This window comes from Excalfactoria chinensis, chromosome 2 (assembly GCF_039878825.1).
Source record: "Excalfactoria chinensis isolate bCotChi1 chromosome 2, bCotChi1.hap2, whole genome shotgun sequence".
NCBI classification, from domain to species: Eukaryota; Metazoa; Chordata; class Aves; order Galliformes; family Phasianidae; genus Excalfactoria; species Excalfactoria chinensis.
This window is the reverse complement of record NC_092826.1, coordinates 39,915,553-39,936,200: the sequence shown is the minus strand read 5'-3', so window position 1 is coordinate 39,936,200 and position 20,648 is coordinate 39,915,553. Positions and strand designations below refer to the sequence as shown.

Here is a 20,648-nt window from a genome sequence, read left to right as displayed (position 1 = left end):
CCATAAGTCTGGTTCGAGCCCCTGCCCGCACCCCACAGAGCAGGGGGCTCTGGTCCTCTGGGCCTTGGCTTACACTCAAGCAGCAGGAAGGCCTGGAGTGCCTTGGGTTCTCCATACCCATTGCTGGGCTGTCCTTTCCCTAGGTTCAGAGGGAGAGCAGGGCTGTGCCAGGTCTGCTTGGGATCCATGCATCCCCAAGGACATACGATCCCACAATGCACACAGCAGAGATCCCAAAAACACCGGGGGGTAATCTGGGACCCACACAGAGCTGCCCAGGAGGGAGCCACATCCTCCTGGAGCAGACATGCTGCTTTCCCCGTCAAGAGCAAGGGGCTGCAGCAAATCCAGCCTATTTATGTCACAGCTTTTGAGCTTTCCTCGTCCCCTCCCACACCGTATTTAGTCTTTTTTCTTCACCCGAGCCTGTCCCGACTTAACTCCCAGCGGGAACGATCGGGTTGCACTAACAGGGAGGGAGCGATCCGCGCCGTTTCCTTTCTTCCAAGCCGCGGTTTACGGTTACCACACGAAATAGGAAGAGCATCCCACACGGCCCTCCTCCCCCGGCGCTCACGGCCGCATGACAGAGCTGGAAAACACAAACACGGGGCTCCACGTGGGCAGGGCTTGGAACAACAGCCCATCTGCGGCTCGGGACTGAGGCGGGGCCCGGGCTGCCGAGTGTGGGAGAGCAGGTGGGGAATCAAACACAGCGTGCGTACGTGGGCACCGGGAGGACAGCCGCGCCGAACCGAACCGAACCGCGCCGTCGGGAGCAGCGCCCGCGCGGATCACGCGACGTCTCCCGAGCGGGGCGGAGCGGAGCGGGGCGGGCGGACAAAGCCGAGCTGTCAGCGGGCGGGCGGGAGAAAGGAAAAGCGGCGGCGGCGGCGGCAGCGCGGAGCCGAGCAGGTGAGCCCAGCCCTGCCCGAGCGCCGGGCCGCGTCGTGCCACGCTGGCACCGGGGGAGGCCGAGCGGAGCCGGGCGGGGGCGGCTTTGTGCGCGGCCCGGCCCGGCCCGGGATAACGGGACCGCTCGGCTCCGCGGTGGGGCCGGCCGGGGCAGGGAGCGCGGCGGGGGCTGCGTGCGGGGATCGCCGTCACCGTCGGCCCGAAAGTACTTCGTGGAGGGGAGCGTCCGGGGCAAACATCAGCGCATCGCTCGGTTTCCCGTGTTAAACGGCATCTGCCTGTAACAGCCCGCTGTGGTCTGTTACGGTCCTATCTGTACTTCCCTGGCTTCCCAGAGGGATTTTAGCTTTCTCTCTGCCCCCAAACTGGGTAGCGGATGGGATGAGGCCGATGGTTGGTAAGCTTCTGACTTCCAATAGTGAGAGACCTGCTGCGGGGAAGGAGGTGGGAACTTCCAAACAAGAAATATCGCAGCAATTTTCTCCGTGCTTTGCACGAAGATAAACGCCGACAGAGATGTCATCTCCCGAGCGGAGCGGCAGAACAGTGCGGTGCTCTGTTTGAAATACGGCGTAAGGGTTGCGTGATGCACTCGCTCTATTAAAATATACTGTCTTGAAAGGTGCAATGAGCTGCTTTAAAAACTTGTGCAGCATCACTGCTGCAGGGTGAATCTCTCAGCCAGGGTTCGGATTGCTTCCGTGAAGTGTTGAGTATTTGGAAGAAACATCTCAAGGGCGTCCTGAGGTATTTCTCATTCTGCAGCTGTACACGCTGTCACATCAGGATGCCCAGCTCACAGTCCAAGCACTCTCCAAGTCCCTGGTGTACGTGTACTTTGTGCTGCCCTAGCAGGGAAAGCTGGCTGACCGTCCTCCATTGAAATACAACCTTGGGCTTCAGAAGTGACAAATAGTTGATGAATCTGACTTGTCCTGAGGGCAAGTGCGGGTTTCTCCCAGTCAGCCTCAAGTCAAGCGTACGGGACCCCATATATTCTTCAGTGTTACAAGGAGGGAAGGATCAGCTTGTTAGGACAGCAGCAGGTGGGGCAGTTTGCATCCCATTAGCCTCATGCCTGTTTCTGAGATACCTACACCCTTTGGATATGTTTCAAAGACAGAAAAAATCTGGGTATTTTTCAATGACATCCCTGCATGGGGTGTGATGTGCTGGGCTGGCACATGCTGGCCAACTTCCCAAGGAACTTCTGGTGTGTCCTTGTGAGGTTTAATAATTTGGAGTATTTTATGCTTATTTGAAGTTTTTGGCAATTGACCCTTACCACGTGCCTGTTCCTCAAGGTTAAGCCTTCCTGTAGTGTCTGCTTCCCCAAGGAAAACAGAGGTGCCCGTGCTATAGTTTTTGCTCCTCAGAGCCTGTCCACAAGGGCAGCAGGAACAGGGGATGCAGAAGGATACCTGGAGGCTGAGAGAACTGGGCTCGTTCTTAGAAAAGGTTCTGGGAAGACCTCATTGAAGCCTTCCAGTACTTGAAGGGATCTTATATGCAAGAGGAGGATCAATTTTCACACGGACCGGTAGCGACAAGACAAGGGGAGTGTTTCTAAACTAAAAGGGAGGAGAATTAGATTAGATATTACGGTAGCGACAAGACAAGGGGAGTGTTTCTAAACTAAAAGGGAGGAGAATTAGATTAGATATTAGGAGGAAATTCTTTATTCTGAGGGTGATGGCACTGACACAGCTGCCTAGAGGAGTTGTGGTGCCTCATCCCTGCAGGCGCTCAAGGCCAGGTTGATGGATGGGGCCTCAGGCGGCTGAGCTGCTGGGTGATAGCCCTGCCCATGGTGTGGGGGTGGAGTTTTTGAGGTCCCTTTCAGCCCAAGCCATGCTATGTTAAGGACACAGAGGTTTTATTCTTGGTTCTCTAAGGCGTATTGGAAACAACCACGGTGACAAATCTGTCTGGCAGCAGGGGAGCTTGGGCAGATATTTCAGCTCTTTGAATTTGATACATATTGCCTTGTCCCAGTTAACTTCAGTTGTCTGATGTTCCGTATCTAGATCCTCTCATTGACAGTCAGAATCTCAAATCATGTTCCTTTTTCTTTCAGCTCTTACATGCTCAAGTATTCTAAGCTATTTAGCATTGTCTCTTCTGGCTAGTGTAAAACCTTGCTCAGATATTTTGGCATTATTTTTTTTACCATTCCTCTAAATGCTAATGACATATTCGGAGGAGCAGTTACTTGAAGAAACAGTGCCTCACATGTACATACACCTAAATGGATAATCACAAAAATTCATCCTCAGTAAACTTTGGGGGGGGGAGTTGCTGTATATGTTGCTGAAACACATCCCTAAAATGTAGCTTTAAATAACCATTATCCTGTCCCTTTTTCTTTTGCAACATTGAAAGTTTTTAATATGGTTAAGTGTTTTGAAAACAAGCTTAATCCCAGAAGAGGGAGAAGCTTCAGACTAACACAATTAGGTGAGTGGAATTTTTCCCTCAGGCACCTCTGGAGAGTGATACAATATCGTGTCAAAAACTGTAAGCTGTGGCTCACAGAGCTGGGCTGGGCCGGTGTTTGTGTGAGGCATGGGAAGCGAAAATGCAGATGGTGCAGAAAGTGCCAGTGGTGAGAGTGTCAATAGCGCTGCTCTGAGTCACTGGTGGCCCAGAGTCCATCCACTGCATGATGACACATGTCTTGGTGTTGGCTGAGGCTTCAATGAGATCTTGAATCTTTCAGCACTTTTCTATATATTATTTTATATATGCATAGTATACGTGTATACAAAAGTCAGTGTTTTTGCTTAGCAAAGCACTAAGTTCAGGATAGCTCCAACTGCCCACATGAATTCCTTGCAGCTTCAGTAGGGCTGCATTTCTCACTGCTGAAAAGGTGGCTTGATCTGTGCAATCAGTGCACAGCTTTTGTGTCACTGCCACGAGGTGCGTCTGCACCATTCCTGCTGTCAGGCTCTGAGAATACTGTGCAGTCTAAGGAGAGTAAGGGAAACTGGGATGCTTGGCAGTCTTGGGAGGGTAGGTGGGGAAAACCTCTTCTTACAAACGGACTGAAAAGGCTTCATGGATGGTAAGGAAAAGCACCGACTAATCTGCATTTGGAGAAGCCAAGTGAGGGAAAGGGGCATGGAAGCAGGATAAAGGATGAGGAAAGTAGAAGGCAGAACTTGAACCGCAGGTAAAGGATACAGAAAACAAGAATGGTCCAAGAAGGCGGTCAGGATAAGCGTTTATCATATTAGCTGGAGATGCAGCTGGATCTTGGAGCTGCTTCACATTGCATTTGTCATCAAATGCATGAACCACATCCCCAGCACACAGTTGTGGGATGGACAGGATTAAGGGTAGTTCTGGGAGCACTGCCAGCATCAGCAGCCTAGCTGCAGGGCTGCCCTGGGCTATTTTTATCTTGGCTGTGTCCAGAAAGGGTTTTTAAAAAGTCTGAAGAAAGCCTGCCCTGCTGTATGACAGTCCCCATAGCAAGAGCAGGGCTTTAGGTGGGGCAAGTGTGCTCAGATTTGATCAGCCATTGAAGACAGCAACTAAAGAGGGGATGATGTTCCACACTGGTCAGGTAAAGATGGATGATGGAGAAGGGGTGATGAAGACAGTGATCCTAGCTGAGCACCTCTTCAGGTCCAGAACCTTCTCTGAGTCTTGTGCTGAAAATATTCATTTTCCCCCAGCTTTATTCCACTGAGCCTTGAATGACTCCATTTGAAACATGTCCTGTTTGAAGCTTAGGAATAGTTCTAATGCTTTATAGGAGCCTAATCCTTAACCAAATCCCCTCTGAAAATGGCTGACTATGTAACTTTTCCACCTTGTAGGAAGAAGTCAAAAGTATTTACTGAGACACTTTCAGATATTCAGTAAAGAATCTGAGTAAATTTTCATTAAGGGATAAAGTTAATAAGGTCCTAATGCTAAGTAACCTACCATTCACATGAATAGAAAGCTTTTAGGTTGATCTAATTATCAATGCCTAACAAAGACAGAGTAAAAATAACAAGTTGCTAGAAAATACGAATCCTAGATTTGACAGGTGGGAAGGAAAGGAAGATGTAAGATGCAGGTTTATTAGAGATAATCTTCAGGCAGTGAAATTGTTCTAATCTAGTTAATCTTTTTGTACGTTTGATAGACTTGTTAAAGTTGGCAGAGAAGAAGCTGCCTCTGATTTCATCACAGACTTTGGTTGTGCAACTTCTGAAGAGAAATACACAAATATCTTCTCAGGCTACTCCTTTTTGAGGAATTTTATTCAAATATGCTTTGATCAGTTAACCATTTTATGTCCCAGTTAACACTGGGTTGAATATAGATTAGTAACAGTCTCTTCAGACAGTTTTATCAAAGGAAAACAATATGTTTAGTTTGGCTTTGTCATATTCAGACTGAATAGAAATGCTATGAATAAACTTGTTCTTGAATTTTCATTGCAATGTGGCACTTGGAACTAACCTTGGATCTCATGACTCATCTCTTCTTGGAATGCAGCATCCCTTGCAGAGCTCAGCAATCCAAATTCAAGAACATTTGCAAGCCAGAGGAAAAGACCCAGGCTAAGAGGCAAAACAGAAGAGATAAGAGAAAGCTTTTCTTGATTCCATGGTTAGAGAAGACTTCTGAGATCACCTAGTCCAACTGTCAACCCATTCCCACAGTGCCCTATAACCATGTCTCTCAGTGCCGCATCCACACAGTTCTTGAACACCTCCCTTGGGAGGCTGTTCCAATACCTCACCACTATTTCTGAGAGTAAATTTTTCCTAATATCCAGCCTGAACTTCCCCTGCTGTGAGTTAAAGCCTTTAGCTCTCATGTGATCTCTTTTCCACCTAGGAGAAGAGGCTGAACTCCACTTCACTACAACCTCCTTTCAGGTTGTTGCAGAGAGCAATAAGGTCTCCCTGGGCCTTCTCTTCTCCAAACTGAACAATCTTATTTCCCACAGCCATTCCCCTTTATACTTGAGCTTCAGCCTCTTCACAGCTTCACTGCCTTTCTCTGGACGTGCTCCAGCACCTCAATGTATTTCTTGTAGTAAGGATCCTATCTGATTTCCATCAGGTTCCAGATTTTTTCAGGCCTAAGGTGCTAAATACATTATCTTGCAGGAGTACCTACAAATGCAAGTGTTGTTAGGCAGTATTTAGGTCTTTTGGATTTTGGTGGACAGATAAATACATTTCCAAACACCTACAAATATTAATTGCTATAGTTTCTAGCATTAGAAACAGCTCGTTGGCAGATAGCATCTGGTTAATATCAATAGAAGCATATACACTCAAGGAAAACAGGTGACTTATGTTTGTAATTAAACTAGTCAGAGAAGCAGTGGGTAACTCATACTTCTTTAGGACTGCTGTTTCAACTCCCAGCTACTGCACTGTACCAACTGAGCAAGCACTTGCCTTGGCATTCGGTGCTCCACACAGCATGACACACGGTAGGTTTTCCTGGTGCGGGTGGGATGACCCACTCATGAAACTTCTGTTCCGCTTCAATGTGTTACTTTGCATATCTGCTGTACAGATAGGACCAATACAAATTGTTTCCAAATGAGTTTAAAAACTCTGACATAAACGTAGCATGCAATGTATGCGGGTTAAACCTTAAAGCTGTTTGTTGATTATCACAAACTTTATCTTCTCATGAATTAAGTTCTCAGCCATTAATAGTTGCAATAACTTTTTATAGGCACTTCCCTTCCACTTCTTTCAACTCCATTAATCCCTTAACAGCCTCATGTGCTTTGGTGTCAATCATCATCATGAGAAATGCTTGCAAACAAGATGGGAAGTTAGAGATACAGGAGAGTACACGTTGACAGCTGTTTGTGAAGATCTTTGTGCCTCCTCAGCAAGCCACAGGAACCTTATTAGGAGTATACATTCTGTACGAAGCAAAAGTTAAAACGTGCTGCTGGAAACAGTCTGGGGAATGTCAGAGGAAAGCTGCATTTGCTGAAGTTCTGAACAGCAGCTCTTAGTTTGCCGTCTCTTGGAAATTTTTTGAAGTATAGATTAAATAACTCCAGATTCAAACAAACAAAAATGGTCTGAGCTTTCAGCTCTTTCTGCATTTAATACTCTTTTTTGTGCCTGGGAGGAGCCCTGCTCTCATTCAGTGCTGCCTTTTCATGCATTGCACTTCTTTCTCACAGAATCCCTCCTGAGTATGTTTTCACATTCTTTATCTGTTTCTCTTCCTCCTAACTGCATCCTGACTGCACCACTTCCTCCTATCAGCAATTCTGCCAGCTTGTTTTTCCCCTCCCTGTCTCTGACTTTGTTGGGGCAATGGGCAACCTCCTTTTTTCATCTCTAGTTTGCGCGCTACTACTGTGGGGTGCTACTTACAACTTGCTCCAATGCACATTTGGGGGAGCGCTTGTAATTACCCTTGCTCTGAAAAGCAGATGTGTTTTTAAGTTTTGCCTTTGCACGATAGTTGCTGGTAAAAGCCAGATGGCATCAATGGAGGTGGATATTGCTGAGGTGAGCTCCCATTAAGTGCCAACCCACTGGACAGCTACTTGCTTGTTTGCATTTATCTCTTCCAGTTTGGGCTGCTAGAATATGATCTGGACAGCTGAGCTTTAGCAATTTCTCATGGCTGTAACAACAACAAGTGTGACTGCTTGTACAGCTGCAGAATGTTTTGTTTGCCTTTAGAAAATTAATAAAGTAGTTCTAGCAGGCAGTGCAGGTGTGCTCTTGTAGTTGGAAGAGGCATTGCCAATACTCAGAAAATCACATTATTATTATTATTTTCATGTGCAAGGTTTATTAGAACCTGAAGCACAAATGATTTCTCTCTTGGTTTTAGTTGCTAGCTGCTACAGCTCAGGCCATATCGCTTTACCATTTCATGTTTTAGTATTAGAGAATAGTTACTAGCAGCCAAAACAGCAGTACTTGTAAAAATTAAAGCCTCTCTGTTATCTCACCATCCAGTATTTCTAACAGAAGCTGGATCCAAGTCCTAGCGTAGGTACAAAGTTCTCTGCACAGAGCACAGGAGTGCTTGTCTCCTGATTTTGCACATCTCTAGTGATGTTCCTCCATCCTTCACCCACACCTCTGGGTTCCCCACTGTCCTTGAGAACATCAGCCCAAAATAAGGGAGAATTCACAAAATAAGGGAGAATTCAACCATGGGTGTCAGGGCTAATCTGTTTTGTCATCATTGCTGAAGTGGGTGGAGAGGGAAGCCTGCTATGGGAGCTCAGAGTAGCTGGAAAGCAAATGTAATCTATTATATTTCTTCCAACATGATATTTAGATAGAACTGTTTCCTTTGCTCTTGCATGCTATGCTTAATTTGTGAACTCACCAAGACGATATCTTTTTTTCATCAGACTTTCTTTAAAAATGAAATGTTATTATTGACCGTGGAGAACACTGCAGAATTTTGGTATTCACGTATGGTATGACGTGAGACTACATTCTTTCAGCCACAGAAAGAGACATAGGAATCTGTCCTTTAATTATGGAGTTTAAAGCAAAAGATGCTTTCTCTTGCTTGCAGAGGTTTAAAGTAAAAGCTGTAGCTTATTAAGAAAATCTTTAGATTGTTTTTTTTTTCCTCCATCTGACACATTGTGAGGACTGGAAGAGGAACACAGGCAATATTAAGCTTATATTTTAATGTTATAGCAAAAGTTCCATATGGATACATGTATTCTAATGGCCAATTAGCGTTTTCTGACAGAAGTGGACTGGTTTTATGAGAAGGAATGTATGTTTTTTAATACTTGTTGAAGTTAAGACTTGGCCCAAGCAATGAAATCTCGATTCCCATCCCTGGAGGCATTCAAGGCCAGGTTGGATGAAGCAGTGAGCAGTCTAATCTGGTGGGAGGCAGCCCTGCCCATGACAGGGGTTGAGACTGGATGAGCTTTAAGTTCCATTCCACCCTAAACCACTCTGTGATGATGATTCAGGAAAATACCTCTCCATATCAAGATGGGGCAATCACTTCAACTTAAATACAGGAAATGTTGGGCATAATAGCCATTACTCGCACAGATCTTGTTAACAAGAACATAATCTCCTAATCACTCCCTTGACGGCAAACTCAGATAATAGAAGCATAGTTGGGCTCCTGCCAAGCAACTCAAGAACTCCAATTTCACACCCAATCTCCTGCAGGAGTGCCAGGATAACCTCAATTATTCACGGAAGAAGAGCCTAACCACTGTGAATTTATAGTTCCTTATACCTGCAGTTTTAAGAAGGAAAAAAAAAGATGAATTGGGAGTGCTCAAAATAAGAAACAGGAATATATATACCTCTTGATCTGTTTATGCTGCATACCAAAGCCCCATATATAACCACTAAGGCTGTAACATCCTAGTGCATCTCTTCACTCTCATGAATTAAACTCCGAGGAAAGTTTTGTTGTTGTTTTCTGTAAAAATTAGAATTGTAAAATCATTGGATCATAGAATCACAAGGTTGTAAAGGGCCTACAAGATCATCTAGTCCAACTGTCCTCCCATCACCATTACTACCCACTAAATCATATCTCGTAGCTCCTCATCCAGATGCCTCTTGAACACTGCCAGGGATGACAACTTCACACCTCCCTGGGCAGCCATTCCAGTGCTTGACCACTTTCTGAGAGAAAAAGTTGTTCCTTATGTCTAATCTAAATCTTAGAATAGTTGGAAGACAAAGGAACAGAATCCAGTTTTTAGGAGTTGTGGTCCCAGTGCATCCAAGGCATGTTTTAATGAGATTTGCAAAGGTTTTTAATCTTGCACCACCTTCACGATGTCAGAGGTGAAGACAGGAGCCTTACACTGGTGGGGGAGGCTCTTGGTATGTTATGGAGGTGTTAAGTAGAGATTCCTGCAACTTCTCCAATACAAATTAATACTAAAGGCTTCACTCACTTTGCTACAGCAGTGCTTCTAAAAGGCAAGCAACCAAGCGAGCTCCCCCACTTAACTTTTCTAGACCATATGGCAGAAAATGCAAATATTAGGACAATGTTAATTTTGTTTATCTACATTTTACCATTATCCTGTAAAGCTGTCAGCTGGCTACCTACTTTTATTTTTTTTTCCCCACTAGTAAACAGAGCACACAAGAAGTTGACAACACAATCATCTTGCTTCAAACTTTATTACAGGCTGAGTTTCTGGGTGGGATGAAGGGTGGAGCCAGACATTTAGCTACACCCATGGTGAGGTTTATAAGGAGAAGGTTTCTAGGGGAGCTCTTTTTTTGTTTACCAGTCTCTGACAACTGTCAGTTTTATTTAGCAGGTTTGTTTGTTTATTTGCTGTTCTTTTCAATTGTTAATATGTCAAGGCCTCATAAAGACTCACGTAGTGGGGATGGTCCTCCAAATACCTCTTTGAAACAGCAAAGTAAGGTAAGTCACAGAGTCTGCTTTACTAGCTAAGTTCCTTTTTGTGCATAATAGCTCTGAGGCAGAGACCTGAGTACTACTGTAATTTCAAAGGCCTGTATTTTCTGTGCCATGTGTAATTGGAGTTTTGTTCTCCATAGTTTTGCATTCCTGTAGTGCTAAGTGGGGGGAAAAGAAAAACAACCTTAAATGTCCCCAAATTTTGTGGACTTTGGGGAGGTTAGTATTTGCTGTAGAGTGATCTGGTCTTTAAGAATTATGGCTTTGAGGACTAATTTGTGTCACCTGTTTGCAACATTGAGTTTATTGTGGTTTTTGTTTTGGGGCTGCTGTTTGTTAGCCACCCCAACATTAACTTCTCAAATGTACAAATAAAAGATATGCTATGCTTAATTGCATAATTACTGTGGCTTAGTCAGAACTCTTTGATACACCCAAGAATCCTGTCATAATTCTGGCTTGAATTGTATCACAGTTTCCTTTTATACACCTGCACGTAAATGCTTAGAAACCATCCTGTTCAGCAGAGGTCTCTTGAGTTACTGTGAATGTCCTGAATTGAAAATATGTGCTATGAAGACTTGTTGCTGTTCAACATAGGTGCTTTTGCTGGTACGATGCTTGTCTAGATACATCTGTATTTGTTAATAAGACGCCTGGGTGCAAACATTTGTAATCATCTACTGAAGTACTCAGAAATGATCACAGCAACATAGAGAGGGTGCAGCTGGGACATATCAAAGGTAATGGTCAGCATAAAATTACCTCTCTTGCACTGGTTTCCTAGCTCTGAGCTTAAGGTTGGTAAACTGTAATTGTAAGGAGCTAGGAAGAAGGGACTGAACCTTGGAAAGGCTTTCTTTTGGAGCTCCTATCATTCCTTTGGCAAAATGGAAGAAAGCCTGGACTTCTCAAAAAACAGAATAAGCAACCAGAGACGTGTATCTGAACAGTTAACTTTTTCCTCCAGTCAATTCACTTGTAGCCATCCAGATTTTCTTTTGTGACCTTTCAATTTAGAAGGAACGATGCTGGATTTTATTTTGTTTTCAGTCATTCCTCCCCAAACATGGGAAGTATTCGAGAATCCCTAGTCTACAAGTTTCTCTGTCAAACACTAAGTTTTACCACCAAGTGCCACAAAAATAACCAAAGTCCTGGTTTGCGCAGAGCTGCTGCTGTTGATGGGTTCTCTTTTTTGTTTGTTTGTTTTGTTTTTGTTGTTTTGTTTGTTTCCCCAAGCTGTAAGCAAAACTGTGAAGACTGTATCTGGCAAGAAAAGCTGACTGACAGCCAAAATGGTATGATGCAAGTTAGAGATGCTGTCAGAGCATTTTGACTGCGTGTGCTTAGTGGACATGAGAAAGCAAATGCATCCTGAGCTTGAGGAGATGCGTTTTCCACCATGATAATGGTGTGGTTTTGCTTTGGAGCTGGTAGTGTCAATATTGAACTTGTAGGGTGCTTGAGCCATGTGGTTACTTCCACTTTTTACAATGTGTTTTTACTGATATGTGACAAAACTGGTTGTGGTGGGAGGAGGCTTGTTGAACAGCAGAGCAACATCCTACAGAGGAGTCCCTTGGCCTTATCCAATGCCATTCTTCCAATATCTTGACATGCTGTGGTTGGATTCTTCATAGATATTTTTAAGAAGTGTGTTGCATTTAAGTTTTTTGCAAGCCAGTATATTAACCAACTGTTCAAAAATACTTGCTGTTTCTTTCTGTTTTGTTAATACAGTGAATGGGAGGGGGGGGGAAGAGGAAAATAGAATCATAAAATAGAATCACTAAAGTTGAAAAAGACATCTGAGACCATCCAGTTCAATTATCAGCCCATCTCCACCATGCCCATTAACCCTGAACACCCCCAGGGATGGTGACTTCACCGGCTCCCTGGGCAGCCTGTTCCAATGCCACACCACTCTTTCTGAGAAGTGTTTTTCCAAATATCCAGCCTGATACTTTCAATGCCAGCAGAGAATGGTAGATGTTTCTGCTCTTGGATTCTTTCAGATGGATTTTCTGAGTCAGGGAGAAAGTCTGAGCTTTTCCAAGTGAGTAACGGAGAGTTATTTGGGATATCAATACAATGCTTAACATGAGTCTGTGAATTTGGTCATCTCTCTAAGATGGGATTAAACTGTCTTGTCTTTCTGTTACTTGAAGAGTGATATTCTTGGAATAAAGTGCTTGGCCCATGTATTTATGATACTGACACGTTCAGTACTCATTCAGCATGAATGAGTAAAGGACACTGATTCTCTTATCACAGATTACTTTCTGTATTTGACCAAATTTAGGTAATTTCAGTAGACTACTTTCAAGTAGCCAAACTGCAGACCTAAGGATGCCATCTTCCTCTCCTGATATTTTTTATTTTTGGAGCCATGTTAGCATTACGTGCAGAAAGTCCACAGAGATGATTTCTTGATAGTAAACTGTGTGATTAAGAGGCAGAAGGACCATGAAAATCTTTCAATAACTTATTTCATTTGATGTGGTGTGTGAATCCTAGAATCGTTTGAGTTGAAAGGGGCCTTTAAAGGTCATCTGGTCCAACTCCCCTGCAGTGAAGAATGGCACTGGCAGCTGGATGACTCCACAAGTATCTTTTTAGTCCCGACATATTTAAATAGTTTTGCTATCAGAAGTTTCAAACATAAAACTTTATTGTATCTTGATAGTTGCTAAAATTAATTTCTTCTCTGGGTTCTCCCATCTTGGTCCATATGTGGCTGCAGGAGAGCATTGGGCTGAGGGAGGTGTGACCCTGGCCCTGCTTAGCTGGGTGCTTCATTACCTTAAGAACCAGCAAAGCTCTATGGATTCTCCTGATTCTCTTGGTTTGTTTGCGTTTTAGGAACCTGAAATCAGAGAGGTTTTACATATCCTAAAATTATTGCAGTTTTCCCAAGATAACTGGATATCCTTAGTAGTATTTTTTTCTCAGGGTGCTGTGAGGTGAAAGTGTCAGCTGACCTCTACTGCCCAGGGTTAATTCAAGTCAAACCAAGCTGCTAAGGTTAAACAAGATGCTGCCTCTTATGGACTTGAAATTTTGCTATCTGTTTATCTACCTGACAATCATGCCAATGATTGACATCTCCCATTACGAGGCAGGAGCTTGAAGTTCAGCTTCTCTGTGTATTGTAGCAGAGGCAGTGAAAATTCTCCTTCAATAGCCAAGATCATAAGAGGTTTTATTTATGTCTGCATGTAAAATAGCAAGCTGAGAAAGAGATGTAACGGCCAGTGACCCAGTCAGATGTTATTGACCTGAAATAGCTTTTGTGAAGTGTGCTAAATGCTTGATGGCCGCATCGGGGAAGGGATGTGATTAGTGCTATACTTATGTTTTTAGGGTGCTGCATTGTCTGCTGCAGCAGTAGTCATCCATTGGGATGCAGGGACTGCAACACATGATCATGTTAGAAAACCAGATAGAGAAGTGCTATGATGGGCTTGTCAAATGACAGGGACCTTATTATGTAGCTGTGGGCCAACAAGAACTGTTTGTCTGACCATTGGCAGTGATGTCTTTTGTCTTGCTTTGAAAGGAACGCGTAGCTACTGGTACAGTGTCTGTCCATTAAAACAATGTGGCACTGAGGAGTTGTTGCCACTTTGTTCTCCATGCATTAGTGTGAAAAATTCAGAGTATCGCCTTGCTCTGCATGATGATCCTATTGAAGTTTTATTGAATTTAGTAATGCACTATAAGATAAATGTATAGGTTATGCAGCAGCCTAAATGCATCCATTTAAATCCTCCAAGACAGTGGTGCAGGGGCTGTTATTCCTGTATGTTTCCCTCTGTGCAGTATAGACTATCTATGGGTTGTTTTTTTGTGTTATCTATTTGCATTTGACTTCTAAAACCTGAATCTGCAGGAAAAGGTTCACTGGGAGCAATATCTGAGATAGAACGGCATGGTGTATTTCTCCCCGTCTCATAATCCCAGGTGTAGAGGTTGGTCTCGGGGTGGTGTCAGTGTCTGTCAGTGTCCCACTGCAAAATTACACTGGAGGAAAGCAATGAAACTTCCATCATCCTGCAAATCAACAAATCTTCTGGGAGGGAGAAAGGGCAGCAAATGGTGATTCTGAATTTATGGGTTCTCACTCATGTTCTATTTTCTGCTGTAGAACAGTAGGAAAGAGATCACAACACCTCAGCAAGGAGAGGTTGTAAGCATCTGCTCTAAGGAAAGCAGAAGTATTTCTGGGAATAAAAGTATTTGGGTTCCAAGTATAACAAAGCATCAATCCAACAAAGTTGAGACAGCTTCAGCTGTGTTATTCTTTGCATATCTTATATGTCAAAATATATTATCACGGTCATTTTCGTATTCTGGAAGTTCAACATCAATTTATCATCAAAAAAGAGCAGGCAAGCTGAATCCTGGCAGTCTTCTTTAGGATACAGCAGTTTGTCTAAGCTGACACATTGCGTTGAGGGAGAGCAGAGTTACGCTGAAGTAAAGTGATGTGCTTGTGCTCTTGACAGGCAAAAGGCATTTAGCTTGTTTGGTAAGCTGCCAAACCCTGTCATTTGAGAGTGTTGTAAAGACTCCCAGCTGTCTGTATGTGAACAAAATATCTGGGTGAATTAGAATTTGTCCCACTGAACGTCTCACCAGAAATGACCTTGCCTGATCTCGTGTATTCAAGCTCAAGTGCAGCCTGCTGCAGCCTCCAAATGATAGTTGAGACCAGGACAGCACTACTGAAAACCATGCTGAGAGAGAGGTGGATTTCCCAGTAAGATTGAGTCAGATGGATTCATAATCTTTATCATAAAGTTTTCCACACAACAGGAGTGATGAGGAACAGCTGCCAGTGTTTTGCTTTTCCATCCAAGAGAAAAGATTTCACCTTCTAGGTGTGAAAATTCAGCCACTGTGGAGGTTCTGTCAGCTATAAAAGAAATAGTGGGTATATAAGTGGTGAATCCATCCAAAGTATCCATTTCTCCAGTTATGTGGTGGCTTTTCTTGCTCAGCTTGGAAAGCAAACAGAAAACAGTGAGTGACTGGGAAAGGCAGTATGAGAAGTATCCACACTTACACTGTGTATGCTACTAACAGGAGTTTAGTGCTCCTCCCGACCAATACTTGTATGCAGTGTGCTGAAGGAAAAGACTTTCCAGAGCCAAAATACCATGGAAGTTCAAATTCAATCTGATATGGTAGAACAACTTGGAAATTTCCTAGTCAGAGTTTATCTAATGAGCAGAAATGATGCACGTCTTCAAGTTAATGTGCCAGTCCACTTCGATCTGTGGCACTTGTCAGCAGGACAAATAAAGAAGAATAAAAAAATCCTGTGAGTTTTGTACGGTAGCCTCTAAGAGGAAATAGTACAGCTCACAAGTGCAGCCCAGAAACTTCTGATTTGAAACTTAAATACAAACTGCCTTTTTAAAAACAAAGCATTGCTAATTTGAAAGGCTGAAGCCTGGCACCCAGCCTTGTGAGCCCCCTTCCATGTGACTTGCTTTAACTATGTGTAATATCATAGAATAACTAAATGAGGTCACAAGCTGTCACCATGATTTGTGCTTCCTGGGTCAAATGTACCGGTCTTATAATTTCATCTATACTAGTTACTTGTACAGTGACATTATTGTAATGCAAGTGCCCTCAATTTTCCATGTATTTTAGCTCAGCACTCACCATTGCAATGTGTAGATTAGGTACCAAATAGGGTTTCTCCGCCTTCTTCCCAAGGGGTCCAGTCCTATCAGCATGTGCAGATCATGTTACTTGGGCTGCTCACTTCATTCAGTGACTGCTTTCATTGACAGTATTTCTGGAAGGGTAGGAAGTGATGGTGCACCAGACTTCTGCATTGTAGATGAGGATGGAGAACTGACTCAAATCACTAGAAACTGGGGAGGATCTGTCTGTGAGCAGCTTGGAGAAGGCTTAAAACATGAGTCTCTAAGGAGTTTTGTGGCCACCTGGCTGTGAGCACAGTCCTTCGAGCACAGTTTGGCGCTCAGGGACACCAGTCCCATTGCATATCTATGGAAAAATGGTTCTTATGTACCTTATCTAATCAGTGATTCACAGGGAGAATTTCACAAACTGTGGCCTGGCTGCCTTCACAGGTGTGTACGTCTGCAATTTACTGCAAGCAAACCATTCCACTCACATGAGAGGAGTCCAAGAATACTTTAGCTGTTTGACCAGTGCTATGGAGAGCAAAGATTTGTTTTCAGATTGGTATCTTAAATACAAGTGCATTGTGCACTATGTATTGTAACTATGCTTCCGCATTACATATTCAGACTTTTAAGGAGTGAAACAAAAATTTAGATACAAGATTTTTCTCTGTCTTTTCCATCTCTACAGATACTGGAATCTATCTTTACATTATTGAGTTAGACCTGTCATTTTTTTGATGTTGAGGAACTTGAGGCAGAGAAGGACACCAAAGCTTTTAAAAGGACAGAGGCATGTGTCAGTCTATCACCCCAGTTAGGGCTCTGCTTCCTTAGTGAGCTATGCAGGCCATGAGCAGCCTGCAGTTGTGGTACTTTCATACAGAAATAAAGAATGATGCAAGTTGAAAGAGGCCTCTGGAGGTTGTCTGGTCCGACCCCTGTTGGACCCAATCCCAATAGATTAGTTTGCTCAGGGACAGGTTGAGCTCTGCATGTCTCAAAGAACAGACATCACAGCTTCACTGAACTCAATATTCAACCACCCTCATGCTAAGAACACTTTTCCTAACATGTAATCAGGATTTGCTGTGTTGAAACTTGCCTGTTGACTCTTGCACTGCCACTGCATATCTTTGAGAAGGGCCCGGCCCCATCTTCTTTATGCCCTCCCCCAGGTAGCTGTGGGCTGCAATGGGACATTGCCCCATACCCTGAGCCTTCTCTCCATCAGGCTGGGGAAGCCCAGGTCCCTCAGCCTCATGCTCCAGCCCCTATACCACCTGGGTGTAGTGGGCTGGGCTCCAGCTGGTCTGCCTCTGGTTAGTGGTTGCCCAGGACTCAGGTATGCTGCTTTCGCAAGGATTTGATTATAGGTGAACAATCGCTGCTCTGGATCTGCAAACCCAGCCCTCAAAACCCCCAGTTTTGTTTTGTTTTTCCAGCTGGCTGGCACCCAACTGTACTGTCCAACAGGGTTGTTTTTCTCTCAGGGACAAACATTCATGTATTTGCTTTCCAGGCCATGCCGAGCTCTTTCCTGTGATAAAATAGATGCAGGTAGCAAATCCTATGCTGTTGTGGAGATTGTTTTTACTTTTTAAAGAAAGACACTGAATTCCTCATCTCAACAGAGGTTGCTGTTCTGTCAGATGGACATGCCAGCAGCAGGGTGGTGTTCTGGAACAGGTGATTATTAGGAGTTTTATCCCTCCTTATGGGGACACCTACCTACCTGGTTAGCACTGAATCATAGAATCATAGAATTACCCAGGTTGGAAAAGACCTTGAAGATCATCAAGTCCAACCGCAGCCTAACCAGTACCCCATCTCTAAAAAACCTCTGCTAAATCATATCCCTGAGTACCACATCCAAATGGCTCTTAAACACATCTAGGGATGGCGATTCAACCACCTCCCTGGGGAGCCCATTCCAGTACCTAACCACCCTTTCTGTAAAGAAGTTCTTTCTAATATCCAACCTGAACTTGCCCTGGTGCAACTTGAGGCCATTTCCCCTCGTCCTGTCACTTGTCACTAGTGAGAAGAGACCTGCCCCACTCTCACTGTAAGCACCTTTCAGGTACTGGAAGACGGCAATAAGGTCTCCCCTCAGCCTCCTCTTCCTCAGACTAAACAGCCCCAGCTTCCTTAGCCTCTCCTCGTAGGGCTGATTCTCCAAGCCCTTCATGAGCCTCGTTGCCCTAAATACTCTCTAATACTCTCTAATATAACATCATCCTGGGCATTTCAACATATCATGTCATGAAGTCTCCTCATGCCTAACTTCGGTTTTTGTTATTTATAAGAACTTTGGACAATACACCTCAGATCAGAACTTAGGCACAGTGTTTTGTTTTGTTTTACCTCTAAATGTATAACTGAATGATTTTCCCTGGACTTTATTTTAGTGTGCTGTGATTCTAGTGTATGAAATAATGCATAAAACTGGTTAACTCCAGCCATTCTTAAACCAGGAACGTGGTATAAACTCTACCAGAAATGAAATCAAGAAGCATATTTGGTGCACACAGAAGTGCATCAATAGCAAAATGCAGTCAGCTGTTTAGAGTGTAACTGTGTGCTGAAGTAAAGTTTTAACATAAAACGTGTCTCCAATAATTGAAATAAGATAGATTTCTCAAAAAGAAGTAGAGGAAAACCTTTTTTAGACCAAAACAGAGCTAAGTATGATGTGGCAGCCTGCTGCTAAGTACAAAGGATGACACACTGTATTCTTCCTATTAAGTCTGCCACCTACTGCTTGATGCACTTGCTTGGCATTGCTTGTTGTGGCCCCCCCTTCAAAAAAAAAGTGCTTAACTTTAATCAAAATCATGCTATTTGAGCACTGCTATTCCCTTTTAAGTTGGGAGATGATTGATTATTGCATCTTCAGGTTCATGGGCAGGAAGGCAGAGAAGTTTACTGATGGAAGGAGGGCAGGTGGGCTGCTGCAAAAAGTGGGTGTTCGTTGTAGCTGGCTGCAGCTTTGAACCCAATGCGGTCTCTATGACATCTGCATCTGGGAAACTCCAGCTTCGAGGATGGGAGGGAAGAAGGCAACAGAAACAGGAGAAGATGATTACTACTGTGTGGGGAATAAAGTAGGGTAAAAGGAGTCTTCTGGAGAAACAATGCATGTTCTTTGCTACTAAGTTGTTAAACGGGATGTGTTTGGATTTACTTTATATGTAAACAAGCAAAAAAGGCTGGTTGCATTGTAAATGAGAGGGAGGGAGTTGAGTTCTAAAGGAAGTCTCCAGACTTCTTTCATGCCAGTATGTGACTTGAAATCAGAGCAGTGACTGAGAAGCAGAACCGCTGGAACAAAGCCCTGTTAGAAATGGCGACAGTAAAAGAGGTGGGAAGCTCGGATGGGTGCTCGGTGGCGGCATCTCGTGTCTTATGTAGCTGCCTTCCTTGTTGAGTGCTCTGAGCCAAAGCTGAGCATTTCTTATGGTTCTGGAGTTGTGAATGGTACTAAACTCAACTCTGCTAATGTATTTTCTTTGAATCTGTGTCTTTGTGCAAGAATCTCACTTTGCAGGGCAAATGCAGAGGATTCACTCATGAACAATGAGACAACATAGGGTTGGGCTGCTAATTAGCAGTAAATCCATCCAACTGCTAAATATATGGGTCTTGTTTTATTTTTTTATGTGTTTATGTATAGATCATAAAAACTCAGGAATTCTTTCCTACGACACAGGATGTCTTAAAATTAATATTTTAGTTCATTTTCATTAAACAGGAAAGTATGTGTAAATAGTGATATACATTATTTTCTATGTGAAAAAAAAAAATGTGAGTTTGTCCATTTCTGAATTTTGTCAGACTATTCTCTAGTCAGTAAATGCCTGCCTGAATAGCAGCCACAATGGGTTTGCTTGAATTCCTTCAGCTGCTAAAAATATTTGGTTTTGAAGTTGTTTTCTTTAAAGGCTAAGGATATCTGAATCAATAATAGGTGACTGTTAGCCTATGTACTACAAGTTGTTTTCATGAAACATCACCTTCCCAGTCATCACTGGGAAGAGGAAAAAATATCTGTGTAGTGTTGCAGAGTATCCAGTCACTGAGACTCAGGGCAGGACACAGGGCTGTGCGGCCACAGGGGAAATAGAGCTCCCTTAGACAAAGTCTTGAACAAATATAGTAAAATGAGAGAGAAGGCGTTTGGCTTAAAGCACTTTAAAAACCCTTCTGTTTTAACTTTTCCTTGTTGATCATTTCAGCCTACAGCTATGGCTACTCATTCTCTTAATATGAGTATGAGAGGTACATCTGAAAGACATTGTGCCTTGATTTTTGGAGATCACTTTTCTTTTTTTAACCATCTTATATTTGGCTTAGTATCTTGGCTTTTGGCCTGCTTTCTCAAATCACTCTTGCTCATTCCTTGTTGGTGTTTTTTGTTTGTTTTTTGTTTTTCTTTAACTTTTTATAGCGTTTGAAGGAATTTTGTTGCAGAAACAAAATTCTGAGTTGATTTGTGTGAATGGGTTCAGTAGGTGATTATGTTTGTGGATTTAGCAATAGCTACCAGAAAACAAGTTCACAGAGGGGAAAAGCATGCACTGAGAGCTTGCGAAAGCTTCCTGAGGTAAGCAGATAAGCCCTGGAGAGGAGTGGTCCTGTTGAATCAATTGACTGTCCTGAGATCCAACAAACACCCAA

General features: G+C 43.5%; 1 protein-coding gene across 1 annotated transcript in view; it reads left to right on the top strand.

Annotated features, from left to right (window-relative positions):
• Positions 1–695: 695 nt before the first annotated feature.
• Positions 696–20,648, top strand: part of MAPRE2 (microtubule associated protein RP/EB family member 2) — a 94,266-nt gene continuing 74,313 nt past the window's right edge. Inside the window, exon 1 of the mRNA XM_072328117.1 lies at positions 696–915. The gene's annotated coding sequence lies outside the window, so the exon portion shown is untranslated. The remainder of the gene's footprint in view (positions 916–20,648) is intronic.